This window comes from Chelonia mydas, chromosome 1, assembly GCF_015237465.2.
Source record: "Chelonia mydas isolate rCheMyd1 chromosome 1, rCheMyd1.pri.v2, whole genome shotgun sequence".
NCBI classification, from domain to species: domain Eukaryota; kingdom Metazoa; phylum Chordata; order Testudines; family Cheloniidae; genus Chelonia; species Chelonia mydas.
Genome location: NC_057849.1, coordinates 181,389,662 through 181,409,316, shown reverse-complemented (window position 1 = coordinate 181,409,316; position 19,655 = coordinate 181,389,662). Strand labels below are relative to the sequence as shown.

Here is a 19,655-nt window from a genome sequence, read left to right as displayed (position 1 = left end):
TCCTTTATGGCTCCAGGCTCATGATTTCCTTGTCCTTGGGCTGAACAGAAGGCAAGTTCTTATTTGTCCATCACCATATGACTAATTCCTCCCCTCTCCAGAAAACCTCTTCTCCTCCCCCACCCCCAAAAAAGAGTTTCCAAAGCTGCAACATTGTACATAGTACTCAGGACAAACAATATGAAGTTTTACTTAAGAGTTACATTTTCCTGAAATATCCTTCCATGGAACTCACAATTACTGAACTTCCACTTTTCCTACAAGGGTGAGTAGGAATAGGAAGCCTGGCTACTGAAAAAAAGAAGATGATCAGGTTACAAAGTTTTCCTTTATATATCACATCTAAGCTTGCTGTTCCTACAAAAGCAAAGTCCCCATGAATGGAACTTTAACCTGTAATGACATCAGAATACTGGTATCCATGAAAAGGTGATCCCCATTGCTCAAAGCATCTTTCTGCTGTAGATGGCATGTGTCATGGCTTGGACATCCAGGTTAATTTTTTGAGAAAGTATGAACTGATAATCAGTGTCTGCCCTGCAGATCTCCTCCTGAGAGGCAAAGGAGCATTAACGCTATCCACAATGCATTTCCTTTGAAGTCAGCAGTAGTGCTGGATCTGCTCCTGGTGGCAGTGCTGGATCGGCTCCTGGAAGTACTGTTTTCTCCCTCTGCTGATACTCTGTCATAGGACTTGATCTGCCCATGGCTATTCTAATATAGAGCAGACCAGCAGCCATAATTTGCCCTCATGTAAGGGTTATAGTAAGTAGTGAAGCTAGACCAGAGGTGGGCAAACTACAGCCTGTGGGCCACATCCGGCGCGCGGGACCATCCTGCCCAGCCCCTGAGCTTCCGGCCGGGGAGGCTAGCAGCCGTCCTCCCCCCACATAGTGACGCTGCCGCGCCGCATCACCAGCGCTCTGCCCGCTGCTCCTCCTGGGCAGCACAGGCAGCGTGGCTGGCACCAGTGGGGCTGCAAGCTCCTGCTGCTCTAAGCAGCATGGTAAGGGAGTGGGGAGCAGGGGGGTTGGATAAGGGGCAGGGGATCCTGGGGGGCAGTCAGAGGAGAGGGAGCAGGGGGGGTTGGATGGGGGTGAGGTCCCAGAGGGGCAATTAGAGGTGGGGGTTCCAGGAGGGGGTGGTCAGGGGACAAGGAGCAGGGGGGTTGGATGGGTTGGAAGTTCTGAGGGGGGCAGTCAGGGGACGGGAAGTGGGAGGGGGCAGATAGGGGACGGGGGCCAGGTTGTTTGGGGAGGCACAGCCTTCCCTACAGTTTTGCAACCCCGATGTGGCCCTTGGGCCCAAAAGTTTGCCCACCCCTGAGCTAGACAGAACCCCCTCTCCCTCTTAGGCTTGTTCTGGTCAGGCGCGTCTACCATGCTGAGAAGTAGCAAGAGGAGAAGAATACAGAGGTACCACAAGGAGAACAAAGAGCCAAGGGAACTGATGATTTTGAGGCAAGAAGTACCTGTATAGATTGAAGACTCTAGATGGTCAGCATTGCTGGATTTAGAAACAAAAAGATAAATTCCTAAGAGACAGCTCTGAAAACTAGGGAGGAGTCTCAGTCCAGCTGTTTGCTGCTTTGGGAGCAGAGAAGTCTGTAGGAGGATAGTCTCCAAGCTCCTCCCAAAGGTCCCATACTGTCCCTCCCTCCAATTCAAGCTAAAGGAGAGGGAACCCAGTAGGAAGACAAGTGGACAAGACTGTGCCAAGAATGGAAGAAAAACATAAATCACCATTATTCCCTTTAAATGGTTAAGGCTCACACCCTCAGAAACGGAGCAGAGCACTAGCTACAATGCCCTGTTATCTTTGCACAGGATACCTTTGCATCCAATTGGTCTTGTTCAGAAAAGGTACCAAAGCTGCCTACAGATGCTTGAAAGCACTGCAGCCTCAGACTCTCTTATGCTTTTTAACTGAAGGAAAAGCACAGAAGATAAGAAATGTTGTACTTATTTGGAGGGGAGGGTTGCTTTAATTTTTCACATTTTTATGTGAGCCTTAAAAGTTATCTAAATTCCAACTGCTATAAAATCAACAGTGCAACAGAACAGCAGCAACATAGCAAAGATTTATCCAGCAGCTCATCCAGCAAGAGCAGATCACAGAGAAACTGTAAAGGCTTGGAGATTTGAGAGAGAGAGAAGAAGAAAAGCTATGCAAAAGACAAAAAGAGTTACATAAAAGTTGCTTCTAAGTTGAACAAAGGAGAAGCAACACAATGAAACTTACACAGGTAGAGATTTAAACTCCAGAATTAAATGGAAAATGTGCAAGGGAGAGGGAAATGGGCAAAGAACAGAATGTAGGGGACATTCACAAGAAACAGGGCAGAAACATAATGAGCAGGTGCTTAACAAGATCTAGTTTTAACTTTTACCTCTTCACTAATCGTAAACTGCAGCTCTCTTTGCAGTTCCCCCAGGAGGTGGCTCTTTGTGGCTGTACTTTTGGTACACTGATACTCCAGGGGATTTATTCTAGTTTTTATTTCTGTCAAAGTGTTTTTAAAAAATGTTAACAGGCCCATTTGTATCTTATGACGTCTAGGCCTCAGGCTCTATGTTCTTTTGATCTCTACTACAGTGCATCACTTCCTCATTAGAAGTCTATTAAATTGCACTAGCGTAAACTCAGCACGAGATCAGAATAAGGCCTGGTATTGGTACCTTGTTCTGTTCTTTACTAGAACACTAACGGGAGGCAGATTTTCATATCTCCATGCAAACAAACTAAATCTGTACCCAACCGTTAACAAGTCGGGCCGACTTTTTATGATCATTGCACCTAATAAATAAATGCTGTTCAATATTTCAGGTACTTCATGTTGCCTTGTGGGATCTTTGCTTTAAAGAATAAATCATTGCCTAGTGGTCTCCTCATGAGAAATGGGACAACGCATCGTTTAAATGACTATAAATCATGAAAGAAATTCCCTGTTTAATTTTTTTCCTATCAAAGGGCTCTCCCCCCAAAGGCATTTGACACTGTTCCTTGGTTATAACTCTATAAAAGAAGCCAAAGATGACAGAAAAAAAAATTTTTTTTAAAAGAGATTCTGTTTTAACATCATCATGTCTTAAAGCTCCTATCTGAATTTCTTCTCATAGTTGGGAGTCTATGGAGAAGAAGTTATTATAAGTAGATCTCCCTGAAAGCACCCCATTTCCTTAGGGCAGGGGTTCTCAAGTTTTTCCACAGTACAGACCACATCTTACTACAAGATTGCCTCAGTGAGCCTCTCCTCGAATCGAGCCATGATCCCCTTCAGAACCGCACAACAAAAAACTCTCAGCTGTTGCTTAAAGCAAGTCAATCCCATGAAAACAATCCCACTCCTACCTCTCAAGTCATTATGTTCAACTAATGCTATCTATCCACCTGCATGATCATAAATCTAAGTGCTTTGCTTGGACTGGCACAAAAAGAGTGTGCATGCACGTCGGAAAGAGCCTAACATTTAAAAAAAACATTTAGAGCCATAGGGAAAGCTGTTATCCCTGGAGACAGAACACTGTCCTTACACCTGAAAGTGCTGTTCTACAAGGTTTTGACAACCTACAGCAAATTCCTCTTTGGAAATGATGCAGATTGTGATGCACTTATTACTCCAGGCCTCCAACACTGACAAATTACAACACAGAGTCATTGCCAGACTGTGTCTGATGAGTTTTTAGCAATCAAAGTTAAATCACTGTCTTCTCATGGATTATCGCACTGCAACACAGGCTGACAGCATCACAGGACAAATATTTCCCAGTTTCAAAGCAAGACTTTTTTGGTTTTTTTTAAGCACCAATGGCTTCATGAGTCAAAACAGCTTTTAAAGTGTCATCTCAAGAAAGTGGTCTATTACAACAACTTAGATCGGGGTACTCAGTAAGTGCATCGCAGGCCAAATCTGGACCGCCAGACACTTTTGAATGAACTGCGAAATCTTTTTATTTACTTATCATAATCATTATTGTTATTCTTTTACTCTGCAGCCTGGACCTGACTATACCTTGACCAAGAAATTTGTACCTTGACAAAAAATTGATTACCTCTGTCTTAGATGCGCTTCCCAGGATCAAAGCCTAGAGATGATCATAGCCCAAATGCATAGAGTCCCCTGTTCTAATCACAACACTCCCTCCATAGCCTTAAGCAAGTCACTTAAATTCTGCCTCAGTTTCCCCATCTGTAAAATGTGATGACAATACCTACATATCTTGCTCTCAGAAAAATTGAAGACTTTACTAATTAGTTAAATGTTTGTAAAGTGCTTTTATGATTAAAAAATAGTGTATTTTCATCACCATCAAGGCTGCCAAGCATAAAGGCAGATAACAACAAGAGCTTCCAAATCAAACAAAGCACCACAGAAGGGGAGTTCAATCAGTAGAATCCAACATCTGATCCCAATCCGCAAACCTGGATAAAGCAGATATCTGCAGATTTGCAGGGCTCAATCAGTTGGAAGCTTAAGAGCAGTTTCCAGTGTTATTCTCTAAAATACCAATCCAAGTCTCTTCAACAGTCAAAGGACTGTGCAGCAATATGTGGATCATCTCCCGTATTTCTTAACACACAGTAAAGTGTGAGTAAAGCCCATTTTTTCTTCAGCATTGGAAGCTAAGCAATGAAACAATGGGATCTAACAAATACCAAGTGTCAGAAACCTCTCAGCAAAAAGCCACCATAGCAACAGTATAATATTTCATGGAATGTGTCAAATATGCCTCTCAGTTGGTGAATTGACACAGCTAATTAACCTTGTAGGATGAAAGCTAGAAAGCTCAGACAGCAGCATGGGTGAGAAATCTAAAAAGAAACTAAGCAAAAGTTAGTAAGAGTAAGAAAAGGTTTTGCTAATTCAAAGATGCAAAAAGAAAGCCAGCCATCGATTCTCTGTAGAGGAAGTTAGATGCAATAGACTTCAGTAACAAACAATCTATATTCACCTGAAACACTTGCTGTCTTTTTCAAAGTGCACAATTTAAGCAAGCTTACCTGTAAATTAAGTTTCTGTGAATCAACCACAATGATCTAAACATTCCCATCCAGCTTTTGGTGACAAGGGCCAACTGGGGTAATGGTTGTAAAAGCTTTTCCTTCCCGTTTGGTGCTTCAATCACAATTTTTCAAGTTAAGACTAATATTGGGAGCAGCATTACTTAAATCCGTGCTCTTTCCAAATAAGAACTGCAGTTTCCGTGGGCTACGTGTCACTCACCAATCTGGACTAATGGCACTGGCACTTGGAACCTAACAGCCCCCGCCCTTTTAAGAGCCTAACAGCCCCCTCATTGGTCATGTTTTCTAGACCTTTAATCATTTTTGTCGCTCTTCTCTGGACTTTCTCCAATTTGTGCATATCCTTCCTGAAATGTGGTGCCCAGAACTAGACACAATACTCCAGTTGAGGCCTAATCAGTGTGGAGTTGAGAAGAAGAATTACTTCTCATGTCTTGCTTACAGCACTCCTCCTAATACATCCCAGAAGGATGTTTGCTTTTTTTGCAACAGCATTACACCGTTGACTCATATTTAGCTTGTGTTCCACTATGACCCTCACATCCCTTTCCACAGTACTCCTTCCTAGGCAGTCATTTCCCATTTTGTATGTGTACAACTGATAGTTCCTTCCTAAATGGAGTATTTTGCATTTATGCTTAGTGAATTTCATCCTATTTACTTCAGACCATTTCTCCAGTTTGTCCAGACCATTTTGAATTTTAATCCTATCCTCCAAAGCACTTGCAACCCCTCCCAGCTTGGTATCGTCTGCAAACTTTATAAGTTACTTTCTATGCCATTATCTAAAACACTGAAGATATTGAACAGAACCAGACCCAAAACTGATCCCTGTGGGAATGCCCTTCCAGCATGACTGTGAACCACTGATAACTACTCTCTGGGAACAGTTTTCCAACCAGTTATGCATCCACCTTATAGCAGCTCCATCTAGGTTGCATTTCCCTAGTTTGTTTATGAGAAGGTGATGCGAGAAAGTATCAAAAGCTTTACTAAAGTCAAGATATACCATGTTGTTGGGGACACTGGGCATGGCCACTAGGTAACTCGAGGGGATGGAAGACCACGAGTGTCGATGAAGCCCCCTCGCACTAGGCCCAAGTGTCCTTGGCCCCCTGCCCGGAGGCACTCGCAGCAGTCATGCTGGGGATTTTACAACAATATGTTGCAAAGTCAAACTGCCTGAAACTAAACAAGGCCAGGGCAAATATGGCAGAACAATGCTGAACAAAGCAGCTTTATATCTATAGTTTAATAGATGGTACAAAAAAAACAAGGGAACTTGCTGGTAACTGGATTCGCTGGCTATATGGATACTTAGGGCAGCTTGCTATTGGATAAGTATGCTAAAAAAAGGATGTATAAAAGCCTGTGTAACTTCCTGCTCTGTGTGCAGGATTTGAGATTCTATTCTCCCTGTACCTTCTTTGAAGCTTCAGATAAACTTTTCCGCTTCTCCACCCCGTTGTGATTATTGGGTAACGCACATAGGGCAACGAACCCCCGCTGTTGCTTGCCTCTGGCACTGGGTGCCGGCAAGGTCTACCGCTTCTCCCCTATCCACAAGGCTTGTTACCCTGTCAAAGAAACTATCAGGTTGGTTTGACATGATTTGTTTTTGACAAATCCATACTGACTGTTACTTATCACCTTATTATCTTCTAGATGTTTGCAAATTGATTGCTTAATTATTTGCTCCATTATATTTCCAGGTACAGAAGTTAAGCTGACTGGTCTGTAATTCCCCAGGTTGTCCTTATTTCCCTTTTTATAGATGGGCGCTATATTTGCCCTTTCCCAGTCTTCTGGAATCTCTCCCGTCTTCCATGACTTTTCAAAGATAACTGCTAATGGCTCAGATATCTCCTCAGTCAGCTCCTTGAGTGTTCTAGCATCCACGCTATGGACGTTATAGTGACATTGCTGCAGCTGCGCTACTGTAGTGCCCATAGTGCAGACATATCCCAACATATTTGCTTCTGTCTTGCACAGCTCAAATCTCACACCGTCTTCTTTGGCTAATCAAGGAGCACCACTGACTAGCTCTTTTGGGAGTCTCGTTTACTTCACCTTATGCAGACGGAAAAATGACCTTGATTCATGCCTCAAAAGCAGGGGGTGGAAAGCTGAGGTTCACAGAGTCTGGGGAAAATATGCATTATTTAAATGACGTGTGTCTGTTGAAAACATATAATTACATAGCAAAATACAGTGTCTCAGTGATATTTCCATAATACATTTAAAATGCTTACTATGGTGTCTCAGGCACGTAATATAGAAATAGCCCAAGTGTGATTTCACATGCACGGTAGCTAGCCACTTTTCAAACTTCAATATTTTTTTATTTTTTAATGTATTTTTTAAAAACAATGTGCTGCACTAAAACCAAATCCATTACATTAAGGGCTAATTATTTTTCCGATTTAATTTTTAAATGAGACCAAGAGGAAACATAAGGATTACATTTCAGTACCTCATTCTTCACTTTTTTTTTTTTACTGGGCTGTTTTAAACACTCCCCTCAACTTATATTTTAATTATGGAATTTGCCCTGTTCATTTATTCAAACTTTTAAAAAGCACCTGAAAACTAATCGGAATACAGCAATATAGAGAAAAGTTATTAACATTCATACTGTTTACAGACTAACCCAATTATTACAAGAGAGAAAAATGTGATATCAGAATCAGATCTTGGATGCCAAGTTCATAATGTTAGAGCTAATCTAGTTAGAGAAGAAGCAAGAGAATTATCTTCCTTCTGCCTGAAAACATTAGAAACAGTCATGTTTAGAGTTCTCTAGGGTATATCTGTTTCTGCATACAACTTATTGTTTGGAAATTAGATGTATACAAATTCTTACCTAAATCTTTCCCAGAAGAGTGGTCAGACTCTTTCGTCTGTAAGGAAACTACCAGCCATTCCAGAATACATTTTGCCTGATAATAAAACTACATATATACTTGGCGTTGCTACATTATGCACAATACTTTGCACAAGGCAAACAGCAGCAATTGCAAACATTATTCTGGAGATCCAATGGCTCTTGCCCCAAGGGTGTTCTACAGTCTCACAAAGGTGTTGAGAGAAGCCAACAGAAGCTGACTGCAATGGGAATGGAGGGAATTCAGCAACTTTAAGCCCCAAGTCTTATTTTCCTTTAGTCAGTTTACAGGGAACTCCTTTAATGAATCACTCCAGTTCCAAAGTTAGCTCACTATTTTCTCTTGGATTTCTAAAGAAGTTATATATTTCTGTTACGGTTTAATCTCTTCCGAACCACTAAATTTGTCTCCAACTACTGCAGAGACCTTGGTCTGTGTGGATATACTGGAATACCATGAGGTAAATTCCCCACTGTAATAGCTCCATTGAAGTCAATTGAAGTATAACAATTTACATCAGATGAGGAGCTGCTCCCCATCTCTTTAAATGAGAGAGATGTCAGTGTATATTATGCATTTCTCAGAGAGGCTGGGTATCACAATGCACAACCAAGATTTCAGAAATCAACCATGGTGAAGTTCCCTTGGGGAACTCAGTTTCTCCTCCACTCACCAATCTAACAAGGCCAAAGTTCTAAAGACTGAACATGAAAAATTCCAGTCACCCAACTGAAGGGGAAAGTTAGAACTAACATCTCAAGTTTTGCTTTCTGCTGGGATGAAGCCACTGTTCAGGACGAAAAGCATAAATTAATGGAGTATATCTGACCAATTTAATAGAAGAGAGGCTTTAAAAAAAACCAACAAAAACTGGAACAAAGTTCTTCCTGTTGGCATATTTACTTAACTGACCATACCCTCCTCAGACAAGTACTTCCAGAGCTGTAGAGATTTATAGTATTACAATATAACATGAAGAAAAGCACAACCATTTGTTGCTGTACTTGTGACCGGTTAGCCCCACTTAACATTCCCTCTTATCCTTATTTAAGATTAAAGAGAATTCTATGCTAAACCATATACATGAAACTCAACGGAATCATAAGATCTATCCAAAGCAGTGTAGCCATATTAAGAGAAACCAAAATTATATGTAAACAGTTAAATTAGGCCTCTCCCCGACAGTGAATCCTGTGAGTTATGACTTCTGCCCAGAAAGTGGAAGTAGCAAGCAGTGGCCATCATCTACCAACCACAAAGGGAAGCACAAGTCCATGGGGTCGGATGCACTGCACCCGAGAGTGCTAAAGGAGTTGGCAGATGTGATTGGAGAGCCATTGGTCATTATCTTTGAAAACGCATGGCGATCGGGGGAAGTCCCGGACGACTGGAAAAAGGCTAATGTAGTGACCATCTTTAAAAAAGGGAAGGAGGAGGATCCTGGGAACTACAGGCCAGTCAGCCTCACCTCAGTCCCTGGAAAATTCATGGAGCAGGTCCTCAAGGAATCAATTCTGAAGCACTTACAGGAGAGGAAAGTGATCAGGAACAGTCAGCATGGATTCACCAAGGGCAAGTCATGCCTGACTAATCTAATTGCCTTCTATGACGAGATAACTGGCTCTGTGGATGAGGGGAAAGCAGTGGACGTGTTGTTCCTTGACTTTAGCAAAGCTTTTGACACGGTCTCCCACAGTATTCTTGTCAGCAAGTTAAAGTAGTATGGGCTGGATGAACGGACTATAAGGTGGATAGAAAGTGGATTAGATTGTCGGGCTCAACGAGTAGTGATCAATGGCTCCATGTCTAGTTGGCAGCCAGTATCAAGTGGAGTGCCCCAAGGGTTGGTCCTTGAGCCGGTTTTGTTCAATATCTTCATTAATGATCTGGAGGATGGTGTGGATTACACCCTCAGCAAGTTTGCAGATGACACTAAACTGGGAGGAGAGGTAGATAGGCCGGAGGGTAGGGATAGGATACAGAGGGACCTAAACAAATTAGAGGATTGGGCCAAAAAAAATCTGATGAGGTTCAACAAGGACAAGTGCAGAGTCCTGCACTTAGGACGGAAGAATCCCATGCACTGCTACAGACTAGGGACTGAATGGCTAGGCAGCAGGTCTGCAGAAAAGGATCTAGGGGTTACAGTGGACGAGAAGCTGGATATGAGTCAACAGTGTGCCCTTGTTGCCAAGAAGGCCAATGGCATTTTGGGATGTATAGGTAGGATGTGACAAAGTTCCTGCTCAACCTTGGTGGGTCTTGTGCTTATTGGCGGATTTGCTCGCCTTGGAGCTTCACCGCATCCCTCAGTTTGCCGTTTTTCTGAACCCACAGTCCAGGTCGACTCCTCCTGTGTCTGAATTTGGGGGGAACCCGGGCCCGCCCTCTACTCCGGGTTCCAGCCCAGGGCCCTGTGGAATGCAGCTGTCTAGAGTACCTCCTGGAACAGCTGTGCGACAGCTACAACTCCCTGGGCTACTTCCCCATGGCCTCCTCCCAACACCTTCTTTATCCTCACCATAGGACCTTCCTCCTGGTGTCTGATAATGCTGGTACACCTCAGTCCTCCAACAGTCTGCATTCTCACTCTCAGCTCCTAGTGCCTCTTACTCCCAGCTCCTCTCACGCACACCACAAACTGAAGTGAGCTCCTTTTTAAAACCCAGGTGCCCTGATTAGCCTGCCTTAATTGATTCTAGCAGCTTCTTGATTGGCTGCAGGTGTTCTAATCAGCCTGTCTTAATTGTCTCCAGAAGGTTCCTGATTGTTCTGGAACCTTTCCTGTTACCTTACCCAGGGAAAAGGGACCTACTTAGCCTTGGGCTAATATATCTGCCTCTCCTCTAGCCATCTGGCCCGACCCTGTCACAAGGGGCATTGCCAGCAGATTGAAGGACGTGATCATTCCCCTCTATTCGGCATTGCTGAGGCCTCATCTGGAGTACTGTATCCAGCTTTGGGCCCCACACTACAAGAAGGATGTGGAAAAATTGGAAAGGGTCCAGCGGAAGGCAACAAAAATTATTAGGGGACTGGAACACATGACTGATGAGGAGAGGCTGAGGGAACTGGGATTGTTTAGTCTACAGAAGAGAGGAATGATGGGGCATTTGATAGCTGCTTTCAACTACCTGAAAGGGGGTTCCAAAGAGGATAGATCTAGACTGTTCTCAGGGGTAGCAGATGACAGAATGAGGAGTAATGGTCTCAAGTTGCAGTGGGGGAGGTTTAGGTTGGATATTAGGAAAAACTTTTTCACTAGGAGGGTGGTGAAACACTGGAATGTGTTCCCTAGGGAGATGGTAGAATCTCCTTCCTTTGAGGTTTTTAAGGTCAGGCTTGACAAAGCCCTGGCTGGGATGATTTAGTTGGGGATTGGTCCTGCTTTGAGCAGGGGGTTGGACTAGATGACCTCCTGAGGTCCCTTCCAACCCCGATAGTCTATGATTCTATAGATTTTAGCTAACATTTAAAAAAAATATTTTCTAAACTGCCCCATCTGGCATAGCTGAAATCAACAATCCGTATGTTGAAAAGAGTCTTCTATTAGATACTTAAGCAAACATTAAGATTTATCCATTAATTAACTATCAATTACAGTAGGTTTGTAAACGCCACAGTGTTGACACTAACACCCAGGTAATTTCAAAAGCATTAAAATAATACTGGAAAGAACTTTGTAGAAACATATTTAAAGCACTCATCTTTATGTCTGAAGATATACACTCGGATAGGTTTAAGAATGTTTATCATAATATTTACTTTGATTCTCATTTATATAAAAACAGTCTGTTGAAAATGTACACATACTGAAATATAGGGAAGACATTTCCACCTAAAAGTGTAAACACCACCTGTGGGTAAAAGACACCGTGATAACTGGATGATTTTCTGAATGAGTTAGAACTACACATGTGCTCAGACCCTTGTCAGTGACACTGTTTATTTGTTGCCCACTGTGAAATATATTAGGCATGTGCGTTCAATCAAAGCAGCCTTTTGGAGGCTTTATCACTAGACCAATATGTACTTTGATTTTAAAAAGAAATATAAAAAAGGGATCAGAATTATTATACAATATGACAATTATTAGTTACTGCTTTACAAGAATGAAGAAAATGAGACCCTCAATTCATTGTACTGAAGAGTTCTTCTTAAACACTGAAAAGATATTGGGAAGGTTTCTGATCTCAGTTGTATCTGCAATTCCAAGTAAGTCCATTAATGTAAGATTTAAATTTAAACTGGTGTAATCAAGTTTGGTATCTAACCATCTGATTTTTTCTCCTTAACATATTCATTGTGTGGTGGACAGTCTTCATATTTATTATCTGGTCTATGAGAAATTAACAGCTTGTCCATTTTAACAAAATGAGAAATTACTTTGAACTTAATACTGAATATCCCTGGCTGCTTACCATCCATGCTATTTCTTTAGAGCAACACAGTGGATCTAAACATTAAGTCTTCTGAAATTTAAAGCAATTAAAAGAAATAGAAATTTTAGAAAGTGATCTTTTTAACACTATTTAATGTGTTATTCAATTGAAGAACAAAAACAACTTTTCCCCTGGTAAGTCTTGGTATGGTATCATAGAAACTAAAGACAATAAAAGGAATATATTTTATTTATATAGTAGAAATAAATGTGAACAGCAGCAGCATTAAATCCCAATCATTCCAAAATTTATAATCAAGAGGATAAATTCTTTCTCAAAGTCTATAGTCTGAAAAATGATTGACATAAATGGCCTCTCACTCAGGTATGTTATTTATGTGTATTTGGAGTCATACCTAACTTATTTTTAACACTAACATTTTCATAGCATTTTCTTATGTTAGCTGTATGGCGGCGGACATCTGAGACAGCAGATTAGATTCAAATACTTCTAGTACATCAGAATTGTTTACCAAGTTCTGGACAGTAACAGCTGTATGAAACCACTGATGAATATCAGATTTCATAAGTGCCACTGAGGGCATAATTTGGCCATAGAACTTTTGTTACTGGTAATTATGCACGAAAAGGACCCAGCATGATTGTCAGATTGAGTTTGCAGAACTGGCAGTTTGAAAGAAAAAACATTTTTAACTTGAAAATTCTGAATATTTAAAATGGATATAACTATAGAGCTTCCAGAAGCTACTTTTACAGTCACTTTTCAAGTAGAACTGCACGTTAGAGGAAGGGAGGGAAAGCAACAATTGTTTCTCAAAGGTTATATTTTCAGCTAGCTAAATTTGTTTATGATGGGTAGTTCAGTTCAGCTTGCTAGACTGTCTCTGTAAAAACAGAAAATAAACTCTCACATTATACAGTAGGTGCCTTTGGGAGAAGAAACACAGATTTTAACAGGAGGTTTCACTTCTGTGAAGAGCCTGTTTCAAACTGAGTGAAAATATTTTTTGTTCTCAAAATTACTATGAGGGTTTGATTGTTACAATATGAAATTGTTTTCTTCTGAAGTATGACAGGCTGACAAAGATAGGCTATGGATATCCAGAAATAACCCAGGTCACACAAAGTTTGCTGCAAACGTACCATTTTGTCAAGTTATTTTTAAAAATGAAATTTTGAGAATGAAAAAATCAGTAACAATTTTGAAACCAATTAGCTTACAAGAAATCATCCTAAATACCTGAAAGCACAAAACACATTTGAAATGTCTCATTCTGTACACTCACTTTGTGGAAAATGGAGTTTGGAGAACAAAGATTTAAAAAAAAAATTTCATAATGGGAAAAAATGCATGGCAATCTGGATTTTAGAATAGCTTTGGGATCGGATTCTCCACCCTGCCCCAGCAAAACTCATTGCTGAGGCACAGCTCTGTCTTACACTACTAACAAAGGTTTTTCTGTGATCTTACACCCATGGAGGATTGTGTGTAGTGCAGCTATACTTTATTGTGCCCCATCTTGAGCAGCTCCCTCCCTCCCCTTAAATTGAGGGTGGGGGACCTGCTCATGCAGGAACCTAGTACACCAGCAGAGGACTCCCCTGCTCACAGAGAATTCTCTACAGCAGTGGTTCTCAAAGCCGGTCTGCCGCTTGTTCAGCGAAAGCCCCTGGCAGCCAGGGCCAGTTTGTTTACCTGCCGCATCCACAGGTTCTGCCGATTGCAGCTCCCACTGGCTGCGGTTCGCTGCTCCAGGCCAATGGGGGCTGCGGGAAGGGCGGCCAGCACATCCCTCGGCCTGCGCCGCTGGGGAGATTTCTCACATGTCTTTCATATTTTTCTCTAGCTTGTTTATATCTAGTAAGTTTTTCAAGCCTTAGCTGAATATATTAAATTAAATTAAATACAACATAGAACAGAGAAAAACATGCTAGAAAACTTTATTCCCAGCTAAAATAGTCTGTCAATCAAACTGAATGGTAGAACTAATGATGAATTGTTATAAAGGCAAACTACATGGAGATAACTCAAGAGAACAGATAACTATACTGGTTTCTTATACATTTTATTGTACCTATATTTCTTTATTTCTAAATCAAATTATCTATTCAGTCCTGAGGTCCTCTATCCTTTTTCACTGAATAAACACAACAGAAATATGTATTGCTTATACAAGATGGTTTTGACACTAATTTTCAAGAAGAAAGTTAATGAGGAAGTTAGAATCAGGCTGAAAGCAGAAATCACAAAATTGAAATTTATTCCATATATTTGCAATTGCTACAGAAGATAGTACATTTAGAATTAATGAAGATACCATATGCACTACAAAATAATAGACATGAAGGAAAATGGCTTGGTTAAACAGAGAAGTACAGTTTACCTGGATTAAAAATGCTAACAGAAACAGAGAATTGTTGGCATGCAAGATACATAGATAAGAGTGCAAGGGCCCAAACCTTGTAAATACCAATACCCAACTGACCTTAGCCGGACACCCCCCCCCCCAAACAACAACAACAACAAACAAAACTGAAGGGTGACCAACTTCTAAAGAGCAATTCTGGAAATTAAACAGATTAACTGTACTTTTCATTCACATAGTCCCTTTCATCATAATCTCACAAAACTTTACCAATATTAAATGTCACAACAAATTTGAGCGGTAAGCCAAGTCTGAGTAAAATGAGGCAGAGATGTTATTTGAATTACCTAAACGACAGGCATCAGTAGCAAAGGATTCTTGATTCCCAGTTCCCTGCTCTAACTGTGAAGTACTCTAGACAAAAACAGCAGTAGTGTTTGCTCAGTAACATTTAGAGATAGGCCACATCTATACTACAGAGCTTACAGCTGTGGGCACAGCTGTATCGATGCAGCTGCACAACTGTAAGATCTCCCGTGTAGCCGCTTTATGCCGATGGAAGAGAGCTCTCCAACCGGCAGAATTCAACTATCCCCAACGAGCGATGGTAGCTACGTCAGCAGGAGATGTTCTCCCACCAACATAGCGCTGTCCACACCGGCACGTCTGTCGGTATAATTTATGTCGCGCAGGGGTGTGGTTTTTTTTCACACCCCTGAGCAACCCAAGTTACACCAACAAAACTGCTAGTTTAGACATAGCCTTAGCTAAGGTTGCAACAGGACATCTCTCCTCCACTCAAAAACCTAAAAGCATGGAAGAAAGAAGTGAAGGGGAAGACTTGTGAATTCCTTTCTACCCTCACATTGCCTACAACGCCGTCAGTAACTCCACCATTCTACAGAGTTTACACTTCCATTCCCAAACACATACCCTAAAGCAATACAGAACATACTCCAACTTCATCAAACTTGCAGTCCTTCAGTGACCACTTATGTTTATATCCATTAGATCAACAGATCTGCCATTTGGCTATCACACATTCCATGCATTTGAGAAGTTATTCTGAGTTAATGCTGCCTAGGTCACTGTTAAGGTTTTGTATTGTTCTGATCCTGGTAGTGAATGAAGACAGACATGCGGATGAGTTTTAAGTGACAGGCCACAACTTTACTGAGTTTAGCACAGGGGAGGGATGCTACCCACCCTTTCACCCAGACTCTCATGTACAAGGCATTTTAAGTGACTCCAGTGTGGTGGTTGTAGGGCTCCTTCCATGTAACCCATAACTCGGGGTACCCTCTGCTTAGCCTATCCCAAGGACTCAGCTTGCTCGGCTGAGTCCTATCACCCTCCACTCCCACAAAGGGGACAGAAGGTACTAAAAGGGGAGAGAAGATCTCAGCCCATGAAGGCCACAAGGTTGCCCCCATCCCAGGAGCATAAGCCCCATCAGCAAAATACTATGTCTTTTACATCTGGGAACTGGTCATTTTAACCACCCTGGGAACTGGCCATAACTTGCAACGAGCTAACACCTCTACCAAGTACTACCACTAATTACTAAATCCTATTGGTATTTAACTTAACTGTGCCTCCAGGATGCTGCAAGGAAGGTGAAGAGGAAAAAACAAACAAACCCCACACTGGGCCTCTGCCAACTTGGCTTTAACGGGAAAGAAAAAAATTCCTTCCTGACCTCAAAACAGGCGAACAAACAGTTACACCCACAGCATCTGCAAAACACAGCTCTGAAACCACAGTTACATGGAGGAAATGAAACAGAGATGCTTGTCATGGTCCAAGCTAAGGTTTAAATTAATGAAAGGCTAAAGCAAGGGACCAATCAGCTCCCTACCTCTTCCAGCAAGTCATCTCTGAGTTTCCCAGCAACCTTATCTCCTCCCGCTTACTACTAGGGCTGTCCCAATCACCACTGGTCCCATCAAGATTTCCACCTGTTGATGCAGGTCTCCTTACTTGCAGCCATGTCATTTCCCCCCACCACACACACACCACCCCCAATAGATCAGCAGCAGGGTTTGAACCCCTTGATGAAATAGTAAAGACTTAAGTTACAGGAGTAATTATCAGCCCCTTTTTAACCCAGCCACTAGAGGGTGACTTGACATAGACCTTCCCAGTGGATTACACAACTATTTACTAGTCAGCAGTAGAATATGGGGGATGAGAAATCCTGGATTCTGTCTCTGGAGAAGACTAGGGTTTACAGTGGTTAAAGACAGGATAATCCAAATTGATTTAGTGACTCTGAAAAGCATTGAGACACAGTGGATAAGACTAAATTTTGTCATGCTGGAGACCTGAGCTCTGCACAGAGTGACCTTGCATTAGCTGTCTGCTAAATTACTTAAATAAAGTGGGAGAGCATTCAGCAGCCCTTCTGTGTTTTCTATGTTGGGGTTTACAGCTGTAGTTAATAACAACAGTAGTAAAGTGCATGGGAATTGAAACAGCAGTTAGAGGTGAGATTAGACTTCCTCGTGTCCGTTCTTAGTCAGGGAAATACTTGTATGCAATGAAGTTGTAGCCGTGTCAGTCTCAGGATATTAGAGAAATAAGGTGGGTGAGGTAATTTCTATTGAACTAATTTCTACTGATGAAAGAAACAAGCTTTTGAGCCACACAGAACTCTTCTTCAGGTCTGGGAAAGGTACTCCGAGCATCACAGCTAAGTGCAAGGCAGAACAGATTGTTAGTATAAGTAGTTAGCACATAGGGACCATTCAAGGTAGAGGGGCTGTTCAGTCCATGATGGACTGAACAGACACACTGGATTTGTGTCTTAATACAACAATCTGTAACCCACTGGCCCACTCTTTCAGTACCATGAATGCAGAGGCACTAACGGGCCACTGTACCTTGAACGATCACTTAGAATGTATGCTAAATGCTTATGCTAAACAATTTGTTCCACCCTGCATTTAGCTGTGCCACTCGGATTCTTACATGTTGGAGTATTATACAACAGCCGTTTAGAAGCATTTAAGCAGCACGGAGCTGGTAATAGTGGCCATATCAGAGGAAAAACTAGTATAACAGTAGATTTTAAATAGCAAACTCATAAGTGAGGAGAATACATGGCTTAAATAGAATTCTTTATTTTGTTCTTAATTCATGATACTGCTCTATACTTACATATATATATATATATATATATATATATAAATAAAAGCTCATTTTCAGGTGAGCAATACCATGCTATAGTTCACAACTTCCAGATAAGATGATTGCAGGATGCTCCTGACAACCACTCGGAAGCTTTAGTTAGCAGAGAACGCAGCCTCTTGCTTACTTAGCTAAGCTAGCTGCATGAAGCACGGTGGATTTGTACTCTGGTTATCAATTTTTTTTTCTGGGTGCAAATCAAGATGCTGATTTTGCTCTATAAAGACCTACAGAGCTTGGAACTTGGATACCTTGCATGTCAACTTTCCCTCATGCACCATCTCCTCAGTTGTAAACAGATGCGGTGCTCTTGCTAACATTCCCAAGTTTTGAACTCAGTGGGTGGGGCACTCTCAGCTCTGGAATTCACTGTCCCTGTTGATCTGACAAAATATGAGCTTGCTGAGTGCAAAGTTAATCTGTTTTTTCTATGGGTAGGTCTATACTGGCACCAGCAATTACAGCACTGCTCAGAGAGTGCTGAAAGGAAACTGCTGTTGTGTGTTCACACTGTCAGCTGCCTGCGCAATAGCATGTTCACACTTGCGGCACTTGAAGCGGTATTTGGAGCAGTGCACTCTGGGCAGCTATCCCACAGAGCATCTCTTCCTCTTCTGCCGCTAAGAGTTGTGGGAAGGCAGAGGGGGCATCCTGGGTTGAGTGTGAGAAGAGGGTGATTGAGTGGGAGAATAAAGACTATGATGAGGTGAGGACAACTTCTTCAGGTAGGCAATGTTTTTTATACTGTTTATATTGTAAAGATACCCAGAATTTTAACAATAGGTTCATTTGTATAAGTCACCAATAGATTTAAGCTTATATTCCCTTTTTGATGGCAACTGTACATTTTAAGCACCAGTAGACTGAATACTTATGTTTCCATTTTCCTCTCTCTTGCCCTTTGTTTTTATCATTTCTTTAGTTAGATTCTCAACCTCCTCTCACACTCTTTTTATTCTGACTCCTCTTTATTTTATATTGCCTTTTGTTTCCTCCCATTCCATCTTTTTCTTTCATCTTTCTGGTATTCTCTCTGACCTACCTCTCAGTTTATTTTTAACTCCTGCTTTCAACCTTATTTCTTGCTTCACTTGTCTCTCTTTTGTAACACTAAGCTCTCTTTGTCTTGAATATTTTGAAGGAGAGGACTTCCAGCATTGTCGGGTCTGTACTGCCATCTCATCATTAAAATGGACTAAGTGGAAAGTCCACTTTACAGCATCTGTTGCCTAGCAATCTGCTTCTCAGGTTCCTTCAGCTCAAGAGTAGGCTGAATGATCAAAGATTTTTAAGGCAAGCGGAGAAGAAAACAGTTATTGCAATCAAAATATAGTGCTCCCTGGAAGACTCTGCATAGTAGTTTTTTAATATTACAATAACCAAACCCTGGTATTATTTTATACCCTATTCACCACCACAAGATACCAACAGTTTTAAGATGTGATTCATTTTGCAAAGTGTACAGCAGCAGCACGTTGTACTAAAAGTTTATTACATCAACAATTGTTCAATGGCCTATCCGTATGTGACACAAGTTAATACTATTTAGTCCAATTCCCAGCAGGCAGGTATTTACATCACCAAAACCATTATCACAATTGGCACCTTGGTTGGTAATCTCAGCGGAAGCCAAGGGCTTGACATGGTATGTCCCACTAGGATACCGCTAAGGCACACTAACTGGGGTAGCTTGGAAAACTGCAAGTTACACTCTTGATCTCCATATTGTACACAACGCTTAACTTTGTTTTAAAAAATCTGCTGTAACAATGCTTTCTAAACCAATTT

General features: G+C 41.5%; 1 protein-coding gene across 8 annotated transcripts in view; it reads right to left on the bottom strand.

The window, feature by feature from the left end:
- The window catches only part of HTR1F (5-hydroxytryptamine receptor 1F), a 187,235-nt gene that overhangs the window by 119,614 nt on the left and 47,966 nt on the right, over window positions 1-19,655 (bottom strand). The window lies entirely within an intron of this gene.